Raw genomic sequence first — 17731 nt, 5'->3', positions numbered from 1 at the left:
CCAGAGAATCTTATTTTCTCACATCATTCACAACCACTCTCCTCTTGCTTCTTCCCTTTCTCAAGATTCGGAAGCAGTTGCCTCTAGGAACTCTTTTTGGCTCCAACAAAGCAGGTGATTTAGACTTCTTATACACTCCCCCTCACACACATCCTGGGCTCCCCCATACCACAGCATCTATCACACTTTTGAGTAGAAACTGTGAGAGGCAGTTTGTTTAACTGTGTTCTCCCTTTCACTGTTAGCAGAGGCAGACCTAATTTGTTCTTGCCATTCCTAGTGCCAACACAATTGCTAGCACACAGGAGGTGTTTCTAGTTCCTTTGTGATCTGCACAGGGCTTTAATGAACAAAATAAGAATGCCCTAGCAGACCTTAAGTATTAAGAAGATGAAAGTATCCTATCCAGTAAAGTTAGTAAGATTCATGATACTTTTGCTCTAACAATGCACCACCTAGTATCATGGTGCAATGGTGATTAAGTCAATGCTGTACCTCTGAAGAGCAGTAAGTCTAAAGGGAGAGAAAGAGATGTAAGTAAACAATGCACTATAATCAACCTTATATTAGAATACGAACAGAATTCTGTGGGCCCAGGGAAGAAATAAGATGGGTAGAGCATAAAGAGAAGCTGAAGTAGATAACATTTATCATCCTAAATATCTATTGTAAAACAGAATGCAAGGCTTGCATAATGAGGGATTTGTAGAGACTGGTAGGATTAGTCTCAAAGAACTACCCGCCCCCCAAAAGGTAGCTGGACTAAGTAGGCTGTGATGAGAACTCAGTGGAGGATACAGAGCAAGATTATACAGATTGGTTAGCTATGCTCTGCAGTCCAGGGTCAGAGATAAGAGGGCAAAGGAACTGAAGATGTTGGCAGTGCCTGAGTTTGAAGTGATAGATCATCAGGTTTGGTCAGGAAAGAGTTAAAAGAAAGATGAGGGCTAACTAAAAGAAAAATGGAAACAGAAAAAGAACAGAAGAGCCTCAGCGGCTTAGCAAGAACCTATCTCAAAATAAAAAGAACTGGAGATTGTAGATCAAACCCAAGTACCAAAAACAAAACAAAACAAAAACAACTAATGGGTTTGGTATGAGTGAGGAACTGAAACTGCTAGAATACAGGCAGCTGTCCATCTTCCAACTTCCAGAAGGAGGAACCCTGACATTCTTTTTAAAAAACTTCCTTTCTTACTTACTTTATCTGCTCATTATTTTGTTCTTAGCGATTGAATCCAAAGGTATTTTACCAGAGTCACATCCCTAAGCCTCAGTAGAGATTTTTTAAAAAGTGAAACTTATTTACTTCCCCGACTCTTTTTTTTTTTTTTAAAAGATGGACACAATACCTTTGTTTATTTATTGTTATGTGGGTGCTGGAGGATCAAACCCAGTGCTTTGCACATGCTAGACAATGCTCTCCACTGAGCTACAACCAGAGGTCCTTCCCGTTGACAACCACCTACTTCTCTTGAACCACAAATCCTAGGCAATGGGGAAAGGCTAGATGCTAGCTATTTTTGCATTTATGACCACCAGATTAATATTGGAGACTAATATGAGTTGAGACTTAATAATCTGCACTAAAACTATCTTAATGAAACACAATGAAAACTATCTGATCTCATCCGCGTCACTTCTCTAAGTCCACAACTCAGCAAAAATGCAAATGCTCTTGTTATACACACTCAAAAAGGCAACTAGGATATATTCAAGAACAAAGGTAGCTTCTGCTTGGGAAGACTGATAATGCAATGAGTCTGCTGAATATTTTAAGTTAGTATATACTGTCTCAGTTTAATTAAAATCATTTGTCCTTATTCTTTGGAGGTGGGGGAGTCAGCAAATAGGAGACAAAGTGGCTGCTTTCAAGAAAACATTGTATGTGGGGGGGTGGGAATAGGAAAGATAGTAGAATGAATCAGACATAACTTTCCTTTGTTCACATATGAATACATGACCAGTCTAACTCCACATCATTTACAACCACAAGAATGGGAAGTTTTACTGCATGTATGTATGTCAAAATACACTCTATTGTCATGTATATCTAAAAAGAACAACAATAACAAATACATTAAATTCTCCAATTTAAAAAAACATTAAGTTGTGGAATTGGGTCCTTTTTTCTTAAGGTAATTTTAACTTACCTAGATCTGGCCATTAATATTCTTAGCCTCTGCTGCTGCATCAGGAGTTTAATCATACTTCAAAATACCATGTTTTCTTTGTTTGCTGACTTAACCTAAAAATAGTAGAAAAAAGTTGAGAATTTCTTATTTCTTTTAAAATAATAATTTTTCTGGGGGGAGTGGGGGATGAGGTGGGGTGGTTACGAGGGATTGAACCCAGAAGCACTTCACCACTGAGCCACATCCCCAGCCCTTTTTATTTTTTATTTTGAGACAGGGTCTCACTAAGTTTGCTTAGGAGCTCATTTAGTTGCTGAGGCTGAACTCAAACTTCTCAGCCTCTCAAGTCACTGGGATTACAAATCCTTCTGCCTCAACCTCCTAAATCATTGGGATTACAGGCATGCACCACTGTGCCCAGCTCCTTTATGAGATTTCTGATAGCATTATTAGCTCAGTTAATTTATTTAAACAAACTCCAAATTCCAAAAATTAAAAATTCTTTAATAAGATATATATTTAAAATTAATGATGTGTACATGTTAGCATTTTTTAAAGGAAGTATAAAAATGCAATACTCCAAATTCTGTGATGTGTCTGGTTTCTCCACTATAGTTATGACACTGGATAACTCACTTCTGCATACTTACAACCTAAGCCATAAATGAGGGTTAGATTAAACCACATTCAAGACCCTACTCCAGCTCTAAACCCCTATATTTCAGCCAGAGGTAGACTAATTCTCCAACGCTGTTCACTTTTCCTAAACCTCACTTGCCATCATTTCTTTAGAATCCACCCTCCATATCTCCTATTTCACATGATCCCCCAGAACCAGAAGTTAATCAAGAAAATAGTAAGAAAAAGCATGTCAGAGAATCACAGCAGCATAGTGACATTACAGCAATAGATTAAAGTTATAAGACTATTCAACATAGCTTTGGAATTTAAAAATATATATACATATATATATTTTTTTATTTGTCAATGGACTTTTATTTTTTTCTATGCAGTGCTGAGAATCAAACCCAGTGCCTCTTCACATGCTAGGCAAGCTTTCTACCACTGAGCCACAACTTCAGCCCCAGTTTTGGAAATTTTTCATTCAACTTTTTCACAAAGAAAAACCAAACTTATTCAAACATAGGCACTGAGCTAGGAGTTTCAGGAAGAAACTACCTACCTACCTACCTACTAAATAGAGTTAACAAATCTGATCCATAGCCAAAATGAACATTTCCAAAATCATGCACCAACATAACCAACTTTCAACTCTGACTTCAAACACCCTATCAGCATGCCAGGTGCTGGCTTACAACCCACTGTGAACTGCTGTAATATCTCACTTTCAGCTGGTAGCACCCAGTGCCTCTTCTATAGTATCCCGTTCTATTCTCCAGAAGCTTAAATATATATCATGCTTATAAATCTCCATACATCACTTCTCTTACGTAAATATATATTTTGGGTCTGGTTCCCTCTTGTAAAAGCTTCAGTCCAATTAACTCAGGAAAATCTATTTCCTTGCTTTCCACTTATACATAGAAAATTTCTAACCCCCATCCTGAAGTGAGTTTAAGGATACGAAGTAAGATTAAGGGGAAATGAGAGTGACTGCACCTCTAACTCAAACACAAGGAAAGTTCAAGTTTGAAGTGAAAGTATAAACATATTAAAGAATCAGTGTACTGAACCCTATAAAATTCTTGAAAATATTAAAATGTCCCTATTTTAATCTGGAAAAGTTTATTCTGACCTCTTTTTGGGGATTAACATTTACTGAGTTCATTGTTCATTATTTTGACTATTAGCACTGCCAAAGGTACTGTGGAGGTTTTTTGCTTGATTTAACTGTTTTTTCAGTGTAAATATCTGCATGTCAGTTGTGTCAGGAATTAAAGGACTTCCTACCTTAAGGATTCTTTCTACAAGAACACACCAGTCTGAGTTCCAAACTGGACATAGCCAAAGCACTCTTGGTAAGAACATAACTCATTGGAGCAATGGGTATCCTCGTTTGGACTTAGAATACAGATGCCTTACCCAAATTAGAATGGCGATTATCAAGAATACCACAGCAAACAATAGGTGTTGGCCAGGATGTGGGGAAAAAGGTACACTCATACATTGTTGGCGGGGTTGCAAATTAGTGCAGCCACTCTGGAAAGCAGTGTGAAGTCCTTAGAAACTTGGAATGGAACCACCATTTGACCCAGCTATCCCACTCCTTGGCCTATACCCAAAAGACTTAAAATCCAGCATACCACAGTGGATACAGCCACATCAATGCTTCACAAGCTGCTCAATTCATAATAGCCAGATTGTGGAACCAATCTAGATGCCCTTCAGTTGAAGAATGGATAAAGAAACTGTGATACACACACACACACACACACACACACACACTGGAATATTACTCAGCCATAAAGAAGAATAAAATTATGGCATTTGCAGGCAAATGGATGAAATTGGAGAATATCATGCTAAGTGAGATAAGCCAATCTCAAAAATCCAAAGGATGAATGATCTCGCTGATAAGGTAGATGATGATACATAATGGGGGGTGGGAGGGAGGCAAGAATAGAAGAAGGAGGGACTGTATAGAGGGAAAAGAGCGGTGGGAGAGGTAGGGGGGGAAGGATAAAAACAGAATGAATCAAACACCATTACCCTATGTAAATGTATGATTACAAAAATGGTATGCCTCTACTTCATGTACAGAGAAACAAGATATATCCCATTTGTTTACAATAAATAATAAATTTTAAAAAAAGCAAGGAAAAAAAAAAATACAGACGCCTCAGATACTCTTCATGACTTCTTACCCATCTTTGATTCCCAAAAGGTAATATGGAAGTAATGAAAGAGAAGAGGGTTATAGGTACTATTTGTTGCCAAAATCTAAACTCGGTTGTTTTTGTATCGGGGATTAAAACCAGGGGTACTTAACCACTGAGTCACACCCAGGCCCCCTTTTAAAATTTTGAGACAGGTCTTCCTACATTGCTTGGGGCCTAAATTGCTGAGGCTGGCTTTGAACTTGGGATTCTCCAGCCTCAGCCTCCCGAGTCGTTGGGATTACAGACATGTACCACCGAGCCCAGCTGGAGCTAAAAATCTTTTTTGTTTGTTTTATTATTAGAGCTTTATGGTTCTACATAAGTTGGGTTCATCCTGACGAACGCATATGCATGGAATTCAATTTCTGTTCAGGATCCCCTTCCTTCTCCTTCTGTCCTCTCTACCCTCTCCCATTCTCTTTTCTCTACTTTACCTCATTTCCTTTCCCTCATTTATTAGTTTGTATTCAATTGATTCTTTATGTTTTCTTATCCTTCCCTCCCCTTTTATTTTATTTTAGCTTCTGTTTATGAGAGAAAACATTCAACCTTTGAGTTTCACTTAGTATGATATTCTCCATTTCTATCCATTTACTGGCAAATGCCATCATTTCATTCTTTTTTTATGATTGAGTAGAACTCTACTGTATTATATGCCACAATTTCTTAATCCATTCATCAAGTGATGGGTATCTGGGTTGAGTCCAAAATTTAGCTACTGTGAATTGTGCTGCTATAAACAAACATTGATGTGCCTGTGGTATGCTGATTTTAGATCTTTGGGGAAAATACCAAGGAGCAGGATAGCTGGGTGGTTCCATCCCTAGGTTTTTGAGGAATTGGAGCTAAAATCTTATAGTTGTAACAAGGATGTTTTTCTGTAAAAACAGGTATATATAACAGCATCAACTATAAAATGTACTCAAAAATACCATGATTTTACCAAGAAAATTATCAAGAAGCCAAGAAATACTGTCTATAACCACCATTATTTTTCTACAGCAAACTGATTTTAAAGTTTTTACTGTATGCTAGGCATATAGTCGTTCAGATTAGCTCATTTAATCCAAACAACCTCATGAAATAGATACTACTATTATTACCAAGCTCTAAATGAGGAAGTTGAGGCTTTAAAAGGTTAGTTTTCCCAAGATCAGTAGCTGATGAGAGGAAGAGCCAGGCTTAAATCCTGATCAGACTCCAAAACCCTAGCTCTTATTAATTTTATATGTAAAAAGCTTAAAATAGTGCCTAGTATATTGTAAGTATTCAGTACATGTTAGCTATTGAAATAACAATAATATCATAAAGCAATGCTGTAGGCCTTTGGCAGTCAGTTAACTTTTCTGTGCCTATATTCCTTCATTTTTAAGGTTAGAACACCTACTTATTAATAGCATTACTATGAAAACCAAATAAATTCTGGATGTAAAGATATTTAGGGGAAAAAAAGACATTTAGAAAGACAGCATTATTATATCACCACTCCAGGTAAAATCCTGTCTCCTGAATCACAAAGCCGCCTTCAGTACTATAAGCACCAGGAGCCTAGGAATTAAGCACCTTCCTTATAACAAGTGTTACATTAATAAATTTAGTAAGGCTATCCTAAATTATTCCAAAAGATTTCTGCAGAATGACAAGCAAAGAACACTGAACTCTATTCACAAGTGTGATTATATATTTGGTGCTTAGAAAGGCATATTTGCTCTTTCAGTTTCACTAACACCAAGGGTAAATCTGGCTTATACTACAGTAGTTCTGTTCAAATACAGTCAGCACAGAATATCTATAGTTAGAAGGACAGAAATGTAACTCTAGATTTTGAGAGAAACTGCCATGTTAAATTACATTTAAAATTCATGAGAATAGCACTCAAAACCTCTTGTTTTTTCTGTCAGTGGTCTGGCTGGTTTTTTAAACCATTGGTGAGGTCTTTTTTATTTGTATACATTAGTTTTCTATTTATTCTTAACATTGATAAAGATTTATTGATATTAATCTAAAGAAGACTTACAACAAAAAAGCCAAGAAAAGATCCTCATTATATCCTTCCAAATACCTAAACCAGAGTTATTATGTGAAAAGCAAGGATGTATGCAACAGTTTTCATGTTAGCTGAAATTTAAAAGTAGACACATACACAAAAATTAAAGGGTAATTTTAAGCATCTATCTGTTAATAGATTTCTTTTCCTTTAGTTTTTTTTAATTTTCAAGACAATGTTGGTGAACTACTTTGCAATTCATAATAATACCTATCTAGCCTTTTCTAACTCTTGGAAAAATTAATTACATTACTTATAAGTCATTTCAATATTTGGTTATTTATTTTTTGGAAACTCTTTAGGTCTACTCTAAATTTCTTGTACTGAAAGGTAAACCAGATTCCTCTCATTTGTTTTCTCTGTAAGGGGGACAAATAAAACTGGGGTGATCAAGAAAGATCAAACACAAGCTTACAAATAAACTATCATCAATTCATCTTTGGGCAGATAAATCTAAAACATTAAAGTAGTATTTCTTTATTTCAGATAAAGTTGCTTAAATTAAGCTAACAAAAGTTACTTAGTAGATAAAAGTGATTTGTAAACAATTATCAATGCTAAGAAGGGAATAAAAAACGAATTCATTCACTTCTGCATGCACACCACAACATTCAACAAGTATTCCCCCACCCACTTTTTTAGTAGGGTCTCACTGTGTTGCTCAGGCTGGTCTCAAACTCCTGGGCTCAAGAGTGCCTCCCACCTCAGTTTCCCAATAAGCTGGGACTACAGGCATGCACTACCTTGTTTGGTTTCCAACAAGTATTTTCTTAATACCTACTTTCTGTCAGGCACTGGCCTGAATGCTAGAAATAAAGATAAGAACACATTCCCAGATCCCAAGGAGCTTACTACTTAGTGAGAGACAGAGAGAGACAGAGACAAGAAAATGAATACCTTGTAGAATTGGTGACTCATGCACTGGTGCTATGAGAAAGAAAGAGAAGTATCAAGGAAAACTTCCTGGGAAAGATGATCCCTAAGTTATATCCTGAAAGATGGGTGAAAGTTAGCAAAGAAAGGGGCAATGCAAAACAAGATGAACGTGTGCGAAAAAGCACACAAGCCTTTTAAAAAAAAAAAAAAAAAAAAAAAAAAGGCTTACTCTGAGAGCAGGCAGGTACATTGCAGTTCCTTAAAACTGGAATGTATGGGAAAGTACTACAAAGTAAGTAGAGAGCATCTCATGAAGGGTCAGGTCTGTATTACTGAGGAAAGTTCACATTTTCCCTTACAATCTTAAAAGCTCCCACTAATGCCCTACCAAATACTTTTCAAGATTATGTATACAGGCAATTGAACTTACAACTTGTTAAGAATAAATTAATTGTGCTGCTTTTCTATCTGTGGTGCTCAAAGTCTAACCTTCAAGACACAGCATCCCTCTATAAACATAAACCGCCTCCCACCTGCCCTGCAAGCACCTGGACTTGCTGTATCATCACAGGTAACATCCAGGACCTCAGATCCTCAGATTTCCCCTGCCTTCCAAACCTAAAATAGTCATCCATCTTTGTCCCCTTACAGTGAATCTTCACTTTCAATCATGCGTTTTCATTTTTAGGCTAGAAATAAAAGAAAACAGATTCCTCTGTGTGTGTGTGTGTGTGTGTATAGACACGTGTGTATATATAAAACAATTTCACGTGTATATTTAGCAAATACTGAGAAGATGCTATCACAATGGCTTGCCAAAAAATAATATAAGAAAAAGCAAAATGGAATGTGATATAAAATATAACCTCTACATTTAATAATGCTGGTCACAATTCAATCCTGGAGTAATCTATAACTTTGGAGGATACTTCTGTCCAGAAACACTGTGATAAAATTTATAATTAAATCTGAGCACCCATAACTCTGCCCTAAGAAATGTGCAAACCCGGTAAATGAGTCACTCTGCCTTAGTTAATTCAATAATGTATTCTATACCAGAGTCAATAATCCCATACTTTCAATCCCAAGAAAAAAAATGCCATCAATATTTGGAACTCTCTCAACAAAACAAAGTGGTTGCAATATAAAAATATGTACAGAACAATCAAACTGTCCTCCAGCAACATCAAAGTGATGATAACGTAGCTCTCTCCACTAAAACTTCAGATTGCAACACAGAAAAAACAGATGTGATTGCAAAGCACTAGTAAGAAAATACAGGTATTCTCCAGAAAGCATTTATTGCTAACTCTGAAAATGTGAACGAAAACATTTGATGTTATAGAGATAGTACATTTTCTATAAATTGTATTCTAACACCTCATGTTTATATTCTTTGACTCAGTAATGATTTCTATATACTAATTCTTATAAAGGCATCAAATTAAGAAGTGAATAAGCTGGGCACGGTGGCACACACCTGTAATCCCAGCGGCTAGGGAGGCCGAGGCAGGAGGATCCCGAGTTCCAAGCCAGCCTCAGCAAAAGTGAGGCACTAAGCAACTCATTGAGACCCTGTCTCTAAGTAAAATACAAACTAGGACTGGGAATGTGGCTTGGTGGTCAAGTGCTCCTGAGTTCAATCCCTGGTACCCATCCCCCCAAAAAAAGTGAATAGTCATAAGCATCTAGTTTGTAAAATTGCTAATAGTCACTAATCTAGTAAGACTAAACATGATAAAAACTTAACTTAGGAAAAGTCGTATATTACAGAAAATCTGTAAGCCAATTAATATTTACTAAAAAATATTGTGAAATGCAAACTGCTATTTCTCAAATAAATACCATATTCTTCTTACTATACTTGCTGAAGAACTAAAATCAATTCGGTTTATTACATTAATACACTTAGATTTTTAGCTAATGAAGTTTTACTGAAGTAAATGATAAGAAGAGGTATGAATTTTACAATATTCTCCTTAGCATGGTACTAATACTTCTTAAAAAAAAAAAAAAAACTGGCCTGTGGCTTTATTCTTTAAAACAAACTATAAATGTGAGTTACTCTAATTTCAAACTTTATATTAAATATATAAATCATTCAATATTAAACTATATATATTTGGGAAGGGGGTGGCAAGGAAATGAACCCAGGGGCACTGGACACTGAGCTGTATTCCCACCCCTTTTTGTTTTTTATTTTGAGACAGGGTCTTGCTAAGTTGCTTGGGGTCTTGCTAAATGCTAAGACTGGCTTTGAACTTGTGATCCTCCTACCTCAGCCTCCCAAGCTCAATATCATCAATAGAACACTAAAAAATATGTAAGAAAATCACTAGGCATCTTTACTTTTTATATAATATACTTACCCTAGAACTAAAAAAAAAATTAATGAAAGATAACATTAAAGTAAATAAAAAGGTATTTTCCGAAATTGAATATATTAAGTTAATAAAGTAAAATTTACTATAAATCTGTTTTTTCCAAACTCAGGGGATCATATTCATTGTTCAAAGACTACTTAATGACAAAGAAAAATGTTCATAATATGGGAAAAAGCAGGAAAAAAGGAGTAAAATTGTTATTAAGACAAAACTCTAAATGCAACATGGTATCCTAAGTTGGATCCTGAGACTAGAAAGGGACATTAGTTGGAAAACTGGTGAAATTCAAATATTGTAGTCTGTAGTTAGTTAACAGTACTGTACCAGTGTTAATTATTACTTTTAACAAATGTTCCATGGTTAAGTGAGACGTTACATAGAGGAAGCTGAGTGAAAGATATATAGGATATATGTGTTGTATTTGCAACCTTTCTATGATTCTAAATTTGTTCTAAAAAAAGTTCATTTAAAAAATTACTCTTCATATCCAGTAGCAATTTTTGGAGGATTTGCATTTAAAGAAATAACACTTTACATTTATTTTTCTCTCCCCAGCACCACCCCCATATCTAAATGAAGGAAAAAAGACTAACACATACCGAAATGTTAAATCGATTCACTTGGAAGTAGAATAAAAAGCATTTTTTTCTCTTTGTATCTTCTATAGGGTGAATTACTTCCATAATCAAATTATTAACTAAAGAATATACATATCAATGCTAATTAAAGGTTTCTTTAGAAAGAATATCTATAAATGTCTAAGCAGAGCCTAAAGGCAGACTACACAAAACAGGTTAAGACAAAGTATGAGGAACGCAGCAGCCAAGAGAAACTGCCAGAAGAATTCAGGCACAACGTAATTAGTAAATGCTGGAAACTTGCCAATACACAGAAATGCAACATCTACTCTCAGGCTCAAGGTGCCCAGAGCCAGCAAAGTTATGCTGAGTCTTGGTGAATGTCTGAAAATGCCCCCTAATACAGAGTTACACAGTCTGCTTTTTGTTATTGTTTGTTTCAAACAAAAATAATGCAGCTGGAAGCCTGATACACAACTGCCTACTAAGAACTTTTAAGAAACACTCATTAGAATCATAATGTGTTTCCTAAGTTTTTCTCCCATTTCTTTCGAAAAACACATTCCCATCTCTTATTCCCATTCATCAACCCTCTGGCCTAAAAATAGCAACCTGGTGTCATTTAGTAACATGGGAAGAATTATCAGGGTATTACAGATCACTAGAATTACCAAATCAAATTCTATTTCAGATTGTGAGACATACTTATCACCAAACTTTTTTTCTGATACTTCCAGAGCGAAATGTCTTAGCAATTTTATTACATGGGATCAGAAAGACTGCACTTTGACAAAGAATTTTCCAAGTTGTAATAGGGGAGACAGGGTGATTGATAAAGATTATCTGTTCGCTCCTCCTGAAATGGGTCTAAGTAGTCAGTTCTGGGTGTTGTGTTGTTTTTTAAAAGTAGTTTTTATTTAATTCTTTGTTTATAAGTCACCCTCATTCTCAGCTGACAGTATAGGTAAGTTGTTATAATGCTACTAGTAACCACGTATGTGCATTCTTTTTTACTTTTTTGAATCGTTAATTCTAATCAGATACCCAAACTTATTATACTTAGTAAGGTGCAAAATGAGGGCCTATACTCAGAGCCAAAAGGGGTCTTGCATGTTAAATTAAAGTGCTTGGCCTTTACTTCATGAGTTTTATAACAGTCATTTCAAGCATCGGAAGCCTTTGTGTTTAATTTCCATTATTTGTAATGTTTAAGAAAACAGATATCACTAAAATAATAATTCTTGGGTATAAGGCTACGACATTAATTTTTATTATTTTGAATACTAATACAGTCTCCTTTAAATCCTCTCTAATAAAATCTTTGAGCTTAATTCAAGAGTTAGCTACAAAGAATTGAAGTTTCATACAATTATGTATATGAAATATTCATGCCAAACCCTTAAAATTTTTATATTTTCCACATGCAAATTACAATTTTGAAGTCCCTGAAATTATTAGACTTTCTAAATAGAAGGTACGATACTGCCTGGACAAGATTTTTATTTTAACATAACTGACCAATGGTATGTATAACCTGTGTACTACCTAAATGTACTTTAAATACAATATTAGAATCTAAAATAAAAAAGGATTTTTTGTTTTAAATATTCAAAATTTCTCCAGTAGGAGGCATTATCAATCTCTAATAACACCAGCAGAGCAGGCAGCACAGTGTAGTAAGAATATGGGCTTTGAGACTAGAGAGATCCAAGTTCTTACTTACCCTCTCTGAATCTACAGTTCCTCATAGGCAAGTTAAAAACACTTCCCACCACCCACTACAGATTTGAAAGTTGTTGCAGTAATAACCATGAGGGTTAATTAGAGAAGTGAACAATGAAAATGGAGAAATGAGGATGAATTAGAGTAATGCTTGGGAACTAGCATCAATAACATCTGATGAATGATTACAATGGGAAGAAAAGTAGGTGTCACGGAAAACACACAGCAAATATATATATTCACTAAGCAAAGAAACACAAAAAGAAAACAAGGTTTAGAGAAGTACATACATTCAATTTTAAATGTACTGTGATACCTGTGAGATATGTAAGTGGAGATGTTCAGCAGGCAAACTGAAAACTAGGTTGGCAGTAAGAAAAATATCTGGGAGCAGTGCAGCTTATAGATTCAAGACGCGGGACAAGGTGTTAGAGTGAGAAGGAAAGTAAGACTTGCTAAAACCCAGAAACACTTAAGGAAACTGCAGAGGAAGAGAAGGTCACAAAAAATCTGGACATTCACTGTTCAAGAAGCAAGCAGGGGAGGGGATGTAGCTAGTACAATGGCAGAGCTCTTGTCTAGCATGTCCTTTGGCCAGTTCTGATGACAATGACAACAATCCAGCAGCAGCACCACCACCAGCAACAACCTGGTGCAGGGCGGCCGGGGGAGCGTTGGGGAGTGGGGAGGAGAAGAAAAAGCAGAAAAGCAGCAGCAAGAGAAAAACCTCCTGAAGAGTGTGGTATCAGAAACCTAGGAAAGAAAGAGCAAAGGATGAATAGGGTTAAATCATTAAGGTTAAGACTGCAGAAACCAGGCTTAGCTTGGAGAAAATAATATTTAGTATGAGTTTGGAAAAACAGAACAGAGAGTTGTCTTCAAATTTGTCTTATGGATTCATGGTCTTGACTTGCTCCTGAAACAGACTTCTTAATACCAAACCTTTTAGGAATAAAACAAATTTCCTTCTAACAAAGGATTTTGTTCTCTTTTTTAATTTTTGAGTTCCCAATCACTAACAGTGTCTCAGTAAATTCCACTACTAGGTAAGAATATGAATGAGATGACCTGAGCTTCCTTGAAAATGAAGTGAATTTCAAGAGCTAAATTAAATCTGAAATACTTAGCATTAAAGGAAATAAAGGAAAAGATATAAAATGGCTTTTAAAAATTTATAAACTAATAGTTCTATGAAGTTTTAAAAATTAGTCAATTAATTCTAAGTAAAGCACATAAGGCATTTTTAACTACATTAGTCCAAAGTAAAACATTTAATATGATATAAAACGTTTTAAGTCTCCACCAAATTTCAGAGTTTTTTAAAAATATATTTTTTAGTTGTAGATGGATATAATACTTTATTTATTTTTATGTGGTGCTGAGGATTGAACCCAGTGCCTCACTTGTGGTACACAAGTCTCTACCACTGAGCTACAATCCCAGCCCTAGAGTGGTTTTTAATGGCATTAAAACCTACCCAACTTAGTTTTTCTAACTTTCTACTGCTAAAAAATTTATTTTCTGTCTTTCCTTTTTTGAAGTTCAGGCACATAAATGTGTTTGTCTTAAGGTAGAATTTAAAAGTGATTTCCAATGTAGATATTTTTCATTTTCCCTCCAAATCCATTCTCTAATATTCTCCACTCTACTCTGCCCTAGGAGACCTTCGTGGAATACTAGCAGACCAGGGTGGCTGCAGTTGCATTTCTTTCCCAGGCACTCTACTACTGATGGCCAGCCATCTTACATCCCTACAGTTCTTGATGGTTCAGGTAAACACTTCCTCCCCAGTCACTTTTAGACCTGAAGGTGTTAACTTTCTGTACATCCTCACTTTCTCATTTCCCTTAATAACCTAACCACACTCTAACCAATCCCTCCATTAAGTTCTCTGTTATAGGGTTCCTTCTAGAACCCTGACTGACAAAGTTGTTAATGATATTCTCAATTCAGTAATTATGTATTACGTGATAGTCACTGGAGAAAATACCTTAAGAAAAAAGAAGAGCCATGGTCGCTAGTTCTTACATTTCTTTGTCAAACCAACTAAATTCCTAAGAATGGAAAATAATAATTATGAAACTAAAAATGGTTTAAAGGAAAAAAGAATTACTTGTAAATTTTATTAAGATAAATATCTAAAGAAAACAAGTCATTTTTGACACCTCACTCTCTCACATTCCATATCCACTCCATTGATCCTTTCAGATCTATCTTCAAAATTTATCCCAAGTTAAACTGCTGCTTACCATCTCTGCCATTATCTGTCTTGTTCAATATTAACATTTCTTTCTTTTCTGATTTTTTTTGCAACAGCCTTCTAATTGGTCTCCACCTCTGCTTGTCCTGCTCTGGTCGTTTTTCAACAGGACAACCAAAGTAATTCTATAAAGAAAAGTGTCAGGGGTTGAGGGTAGCTCCATGGTAGAGCACATGCTTGGCTATGTGGCACATAAGAAAGAAAATAGTGTTAATGGGCACTTTTTTCTTCTTCATTTTTCTTCCCCCCAGTACTTGGGATTGAATCCAGAGGTACTGAGGTATACCCCCAGCTCTTTTTATGTTTTGTTTTGTGACAGGGTCTCACTAAGTTGTCCAGGCTGACCTGTGATCCTCCAGCCCCAACCTCCCATGTCCCTGGTATGCACACTGTGGATGCACACTGTGCCCCACTTGGACACATTTTAAATGGTAAAAATCATGATTCTTATAAAGATAGTAAAGTGAATATATGCCAAAGATATTTAACTCATTAATTAACGACAGAACTGGTTCAGAGGGAAATTCCAAGAAACACACATTGCATCCAGAATAGGGCTGGGGGCTGGGGAGATAGCTCAGTTGGTAGAGTGCTTGCTTTGCAAGCACAAGGCTCTGAGCTCAATCCCCAGCACCACAAAAAAAAAAAAAAGAATAAGGCTGGGCGCAGTAGTGCACACCTGTAAATCCCAGCAGCTCGAGAGGCTGAGGCAGGAGGATCTCATGTTCAAAGCCAGCCTCAGCAACTAAGCTAGGCCCTCAGCAACTATGGAGACCTTGTCTCAAAATAAAATGTAAAAAGGGCTGGGGATGTATCTTAGTGTGTTAAGCACCCTTGGGTTCAATCCCTGGTACTTAAAAAAGGGGGGGGGGGGTTAGGAATTTACAAACTGATGCAAAATATGTATATTCACAGGGTCAAGAATTCAACTGCATTATTTATTTTTTGTTATGGTGGTATTAAAATATATCTAACATAAAATTTACCATCTTAACCATTTTGTTACTAAATACCTTCATAATGTTATATAACCATCACCATCACCACTATCTGCTTCTAAAACTTGTACAAGTGAAACTCAATACCTAATAAATAATGGTGTAATTATAAATAATTCTCTATTCTTTCCTACTCGCGGCCCCTGGCAACCACCATTCTACCTTGTGACACTGCACTTTTTTCAGAGAAGTGGAATCCTCATGTAGTACTTATCTTTCTTCTTTCTTTCTTTTCTTGGTGGTGCTAGGGGTGGAACCCAGGAACTTGCAGTGCTAGGCAAGCGCTCTACTACTGAGCTACATCCCCAGTCTTTTCAAAAATTTCATTTATTGAACCCAGGGCCTCGTGCATGCGAGGCAGGCTCTCTACCAACTGAGCTATATCCCTAGTCCTAAATTTTTATTTTGAGATGGGGTCTTACTAAGTTATCCAGGAACTTGTGTTCTTCCTCCCTCAGCCTCAGGAGTACCTGGGATTACAGGTGTGTGCCACCATGCCTAGCTTGTGGCTGGTTTATTTCACTTAGCATAATATCCTTAAGATTCATCCACCATCCACATGTTAATATGTTACAGAAGTTCCTTCTTTTTAAAGGTTAAATATTTCATTGGTCTTTGCACTCTTGTCAAAAGTCCTTTTTTTTTTTTTCCTTTTACCATATGTGACAGTTTATTTCTGGGTTTTCTACTCTATTCCATTGGTCTATGCCTGTCATTATGCCAGTTTCACACACTGTTTTGATTACTGTAATTTTGTAGTAAGTCCCTGAAAGCAGGAAGCGTGAATCTACAGTTTGTTCTTTTTGCTAGCTGCTTTGGCTATCTGGAATCCCTGGGATTTCATGACCTTCAGGATGGGCTTTTTAGTTCTGCAAAAAGATGTAACAGGACTATTAATTTTTTTTAAAGGTATTGGGGATTGAACACAGTGATGCTTAACCACTGAGCGACATCCCCAGTCCTTTTATTTTTATTTGAGACCAAAAGGTCTCACTAAATTGCTGAGGAAAGCTTGAACTTGCATTCTGCTGCCTCAGCCTCCTGAGATGGGATTACATGTGTGCCCCCACCATGCCAGCTGTCATCAGGTCGTTTTTTTTTTTTTTTTTTTTTTTTTTTTGATGGGGTGGGTGGGTTTACTGGGCATATGAACTCAGGGGCACTAGACCCACTGACCACATCCCCCAGCCCTTTTTTGTATTTTATTTAGAGATAGGGCCTTGAGTTACTGAGTTACTTAGGGCCTTGCTAAATTGTGGAGGATGGCTTTTGAACTTGAATTCTCCTGCCTCAGCATTCCCTAGCTGCTGGGGTTATAGAAGCTGTGACTGGCCCAGGTCCAAGTATTTTGTGGATCTGTATTCTCTACTGAAATGTTTTTTCTCTGATTAGAATGGGATCACAGGTTTGGGAAACAAAGAGAGATAACAGCACCATTTCCATCATACTATATACCTTGAAATAAGTCTATAAACATGACTTCTCATGGCTGATAACGCTGATCATCTGAGGTACCGTGTTTGTTACATTTTTTCCCTGTGAAATTCACTCCTGCCCACTCTCCTTTTCCATAATGTGCTCTGTGGATGTATTTGTCTTAAAAGCTAAGACATTAAGTCCACACTTAAGGAATGGAAAGTACATTTCACCTTAATGAAGTCAGACTACTGACAAATTATTTCGAGTTCTTCTGCACAGGAATTTTGTCTCTTCCCCATTTATTTATGTTAGGTCATTTACTTATGTTAGTATGGACCCATGAACTATTTATTTTAAATTCTGGGTTATATTCAGTGCTAATTTTACACTTTTACTTATTTTCTTGTTCAAATTATTTCAATTGTGGGTACTGGGAGCTCTTTCATTTGGCTCCTATGTTTCTTCAACATAT

Source organism: Sciurus vulgaris, assembly GCF_902686455.1.
Source record: "Sciurus vulgaris genome assembly, chromosome: 5".
NCBI lineage: Eukaryota > Metazoa > Chordata > Mammalia > Rodentia > Sciuridae > Sciurus > Sciurus vulgaris.
The sequence above is the reverse complement of the archived record's forward strand: the minus strand, read 5'-3'. Positions refer to the sequence as shown.